The following is a 6,000-nucleotide window of genomic DNA, read 5'->3' as shown; positions in this document are numbered from 1 at the left end:
AAGACATAGTCCTCAGTCTAACACCTGAAACCATGAAACTTCTGAGAAAACATAGGAGAGAATGTTCTGAACCTTTGGTTAGGCAAAGATTTCTCAGATAAAACCAACAAGATCTATAAAAGAAAAGATGACAAATTGAACTTCGTTAAGATGAAGAACTAATGCTCTTCAAAAGATATTGTTAAGGGAATGAAAGGACTTGGAGAAAATATTTGCAAATCACATATCTGATAAAGGAATTATATCCAGGACATATAAAAAGAGCCCTAAAAGCTCAATAAGAAAAAAAAGAACCCCAATTTTTAAAAGTGAGCAAAAGATTTGGACACTTCACTGAAGCAGATACATGGATAGCAATTAGGCACCTGAAAGGAAGCTCAGCACCATCAGTCATTAGGCAAATACAAATTAAAACCATGATAAGATACTGTATCACGTGCTACAAAATGAAGTTTCAGTCAACGACAGACCATGTATACAATGGCAGTCCCATAAAATTGTGGGACTGCCCCATACAGGTGCACTATTTTTTATATTTTATACTGTGTTTTTACTGTCCCCTTTCTATGTTTAGATACACAAATATTAATACATACCACTGTGTTACAATTGCCTATTCAGTACAATGACATGCTGTACAGGTTTGTAGCCTAGGAGCAATAGGCTAGACAATACAGCCTAGATGTGTATGTAGTAAGCTCTACCATCTAGATTTGTGTTAAGCACACTCCATGATGTTCAAACAACGATGAAATTGCCCAGTAACACATTTCTCAGAGCATATCCTTGTTGTTAAGTGCTGCATGACTGTACTACACCCCTATTAGAATGGCTGTAACTAAACAAGCTGACCATACCAAATATGAGCATGTGGAGCTATTTACACTGCTGGGAGGAATGTAAAATGGCAAGCCAGTTTGGTACTTTCCTAAAATGTTAAATTTACATCTACCATACGACTAAGCTATTCCAATCCTAGCTATTTACTCAAGAGAAATGAACTGGAACCTCCCCAAATGTCCATCAACTGGTGAATGGGTAAACAAATAATCATTTGTTCATGTAACAGAATACTACTCAGCAATAAAAAAGGAACATAGTATTGTTATACTCAGAAATATTGATGAATCTCAAAATAATTCTGTTGTATTAAAGAAGCCATTCCAAAAGGACTATGATTCAATTTATGTAAAATTCTAAAATTGTAGAAAATGCAAACTCATCTAGTGACAGAAAGCAGATCAGTGGTTGCATGGGAGTTGGTTGGGGATAGAGAGGAGTGGGATGTAGGAATTAGGAAGGGACATGGAAAACTTTTTGGATATGTTCATTTTCTTGATTGTGGTGATATATATGTGTATACATACGTTAAAATTTATCAAATTGTACACTTCAAACATGTTCAATTCATTGTATGTTACGAATGCCCCAATAAAACTGTGCCTCTGTTGTCTCCATACAACAGCTCTCTCCCAGCTTCTTTGTGAGACTTAAATGGGTAGAAATCCTCTGAACAGCTCGGGGAATGCACGATGTAGGCTCCTGTTGCTGTTGTTACAAACACAGTCGCTTGGAGGAGAGTCCTAAGAAAGAAGTTTATTTCTTACTGAGTAGGCAAGGTTACCTTCTATGTGCAGACAAGAACAGTGTAAGAATCAGATTCTTGGCCAGGCGTGGTGGCTCACACGTGTAATCCTAGCACTCTGGGGAGGCCGAGGCAGGAGGATTGCTCGAGGTCAGTAGTTTGAGACCAGCCTGAGCAAGAGTGAGACCCCCGTCTCTACTAAAAACAGAAAGAAATTAGCTGGACAACTAAAAATATATAGAAAAAATTAGCCAGGCATGGTGGTGCATGCCTGTAGTCCCAGCTACTCAGGAGGATGAGGCAGAAGGATTGCTTGAGCCCAGGAGTTTGAGGTTGCTGTGAGCTAGGCTGACACCACAGCACTCTAGCCCAGGCAACAGAGTAAGACTCTGTCTTAAAAAAAATAAAAATAAACATGATGACAAATTAACAAAACCAGGTTTCAAACATAAGGTGAATTGAACAGAAACCTCTGGCAAGGTGTTGTAAGTTCGTGGACCCAGAGCTGATCGGCTCCCAAAAGCTCAGGAGGTACCCCAGAGCCCTTTGGAACCTGGGTTTTTGTCCTTACTGAGGGACCCAAGCTCTGTCCAGCATCTACCTGGGGTGGGCACAGCAGGGGCAGGGTGCTCACTAATCCTGAGAAGTTGAAGGGCCCAGGCGAGCATGCCTGGCTCAGGTACTACCACTAATGCCCTAAAGGTGTTCTAGGCTTGTTAGCCTCTTTGTGGAGCTGAGATGGCCTCTAACCTGAGGAAGGCACCCTGTCACCGAAACAGGGTCCAGCACATAGCCTGGGCTGTATGTTCCCCAACTGTTGTCCTATTTGACCTTTCTTTTCTGAGCTGCATTTCCTGCTGTCTCCTGTGATTTCACTTCTCACACCTCCACATCTACGCTCCTTCACAGAGTTGACTCTGAAGAGTTTGTCCAGAATGATTCTAGTCTTGTTTCTGGGCATTTATGATTTCATATGGGTGCTCTGTTTATCAATAGATACTCCAGAGTCAGTTTTTACAGCAAACATTATGTGATAAACTGAACATCTGTCCTCATCAGTAAATGTGATCAATTATATCATTCTTTAAGAGCTATGTGATATTCCACTAAATGTGTGATTTACAATTCTTTATATTATATATATATATATTTATGGTATACAACATGAAGTTTTGATATACATATACAGAGTGAAAATGATTACTACAGTCAAGCAAATTAAAATATCCATCATCTCACATAGTTACCGTGTGTGTGTGGGGGGGGGGTAAGAGTCTACTCTCTTATTAAATTTCCAATATATAATACAATATTGTTAACTATAGTCCTCATTCTGTACATTAGATGTCTAGACTTAATCATGGAACTGCAGTTGTGTATCCTTTCACCTATATACCCCCTTTCCATGCCCCCTCAACCACTGTTCTACTTTCTGTTTCTATGTATTCAACTTAAAAAAAAAAGATTCCACATATAAGTAGGATCATGCATCATTTTTTTCTGTGTTTGGCTTATTTCACTCAGCATAGTGCCCTCCAAGTTCATCCTTGTCGAATATGCAGGGTCTCCTCCTTTTTGTTTAAGGCTGAATAATATTCCGTTGTATGTATACACCACAATTTTTTTATCCATTCATCTGTTCATGGACACTTAGGTTGTTCCGATGTCTTGGCTACTGTGAATAATACTGAAATGAACATGGGAGCTCAGACATCTCTACGAAGCACTGATTTCGTTTCCTCTGGGTATATATCCAGAAGATGGATTGTTGGGCCATATGGTAGTTTTATTTTTAAATTTTTGAGGGGCCTTCATAGTGTTTTCCATAATGGCTGCACCAGATTGACAACTATTTATCCTCTTTGCTTATTTCTCAGTTTTCTTCTGTTAGAGATAATGTTATGGTAAAACCTTCACAAATAAATATGTGGAGTTTCTCCCCCCATATTTATCCCCATAGACAACATATTTTTCCCCATAGATACACACAATGGAGAGTAAGAGCAAGGACTCTAGAGTCAGGCTGCACGAGGAGTCCTTCCTGGGTCTCTTATTAGCTGTGTGACCCTGGGCCAGTTCCTTAACTTTTCTGTGCCTTTGTTTTCTCAAGTATAAAATTAGGGTAAATGTGACAACCTATAGTGCTAGCACATAATAAATACTTTATGTATATTTCTCTTAAATAAGTAAAAATGAATGTGACATATTTCTAGAAAAGAAATTGCTAGGTCAAAGGGTCTATGCATTTTTTGGAATAGTGCCTAAATCTTTACTTTTTTATAACTATATATATTTTTGAAATTAGTTTTTCACTGAGTGACACAAAAGGCAACTTAAATTACCAGTGGTTTTTGATGTAAGCTTGATTCAAGTCTTAATGGAAAAAACTAGAGCAAAAATAAAGCCATAAAAAAAAAAAAAAAAAGCCCTCAAGGAAGCTTCAACATTAGACTCTCTCTGCCTTGTGGTTTGGCAGGTTTTTTGCACTCTCCTCAAATTTTTCATTCTCTGGTCCTTTCTGTGGAATTAGTTACAAAGCACATAAAATCCTTAACTTTAGCCAGCCAAAGAGAGGTAGAATGAATTATGTTCCCCCCAAATTCATATACAGGTTAAACATCACTTATCTAGAATCCATGGAACCAGAAGTGTTCTGGATTTTGGATTTTTTGTTTTATTTTTGTTTGTTTGTTGGTTTGTTTTTTGGAGACAGAGTCTTGCTCTGTTGTTCTGAGTAGAGTGCAGTGGCATCAGCCTAGCTCAAAGCAACCTCAAACTCCTGGCTTCAAGCCATCCTACTGCCTCAGCCTCCTGAATAGCTGGTACTACAGGCAGGTGCCACCATGCCCAGCTATTTTTTTCTATTTTTAGTAGAGATGGGGTCTTGCTCTTGTTCAGGGCTCAGGATGGTCTCAAACTCCTGAGCTCAAGAGATCCTCCCACTTCAGCCTCCCAGAGTGCTAGGATTACAGGCGTGAGCCACCACCCAGAGTTTGGATTTTTTTTAGATTTTAAAATATTTGCAGAATATATACAGGTTGAGCATCCTGCATCCAAAAATGTGAAATCCAAAATTTTCCAGTGATTTCAGATTTTCAGATCTCGGACTTTTAGATTCGGGATGCTCAGCCTGTACTGTATGCAAGCCCTACTCCAGATGTGACTTTATTTGGAGATAGAACCTTTAAGGACATAATTAAGGTTAAGTGAGGTCTAAGGGTGAGACTCTAATCTGATATGACTGCTGTCCTCATAAGAAGAGAGAGGGACACCAGGGATGTGTGTGCACAGAGAAAAGGCCATGTGAGGACGCAGCAAGAAGGTAGCCATCTGCAAGCTAAGGAGAACAGCCTCAGGACAAACCAGCCCTGCCAGCATCTTGACCTTGGACTCCCAGCCTCCAGATCTGTGAGAAATAAACCTCTGTTATTTAAGCTGCCAGTCTGCGATGTTCTGTTATGGCAGCCCTAGCAGACAAATACAGACACAAAGACAGGTAAGCACCTTTCGTCACTTCTTGCTCTTGTGATTCCCTGAGGCAGTTTTTTTTTTTTTGTAAATTTTAAACTGCAGAAATCTTGACAGCAACACATTTATTTTTATATTTTCAAATAATAAGTATCTTTATATAATTTTACAAGTTAAAATTTGTGGCTTCTTTATCTCTGATTCTGTACCTTGAGATACTACTTGAGGGAGAGGAAACAGTAACATTCTTTTAAAAATTTGTGAAAAATGTTTGTATACACCATACCAATAGTCCACATGCACCATCACTGCTTTCTAGTCTGATAATCTCCATTTTGTTCTGTGAGTAGAAAATATTAAATTTCAGGGCATTTAAAAATTTTAATATACTTCTATGTTTGCCATAACGTCTTGGCTTCATTAAAAATAATGCTATCACAAGGGAAGTCAGAAAATATCTTCAGACAAATGAAAATGAAAACACAACACACCAATACTTATGGAATGCACTCAAAGTAGTGCTAAGAGAGAAATTTATAGCTGTAAACGCTCCCATTAAAAAAGAAGATCCCAAATCAGCAACCTAAATTTACACCTTCAGGATCTGGAAAAAGAACAAATTAAACCCAAAGTTAGCAGAAGGCAATAACAGGTAATAAAGATCAGAGATAAACAAATCCCAAGCCCCTTTCCTTTCTCCTGCACTAAGGCGGTAAATATCCTTTGTGCTAGGCCAGTTCTCTGGACGCTTAGGACGCTTTTCCCGTTAGGTAAAAATGTCAGAAGGCAGGAGCGTCACGTCAGCACCATCACGTGGGGGAGAGTGGGTGACATAACCCTTTTTTTCCTTGCCGTTTGTGTGCGGTTTGATTTACCTCCAAATTTCATGTACGGCTCCTTAAGATTTGTCTCCCCACTCCCCTTTATTTCTTTTTATTGACATTTAA

This window comes from Lemur catta, chromosome 2 (assembly GCF_020740605.2).
Source record: "Lemur catta isolate mLemCat1 chromosome 2, mLemCat1.pri, whole genome shotgun sequence".
Classification (NCBI taxonomy): Eukaryota; Metazoa; Chordata; class Mammalia; order Primates; family Lemuridae; genus Lemur; species Lemur catta.
This window is presented reverse-complemented; position numbering follows the sequence as displayed.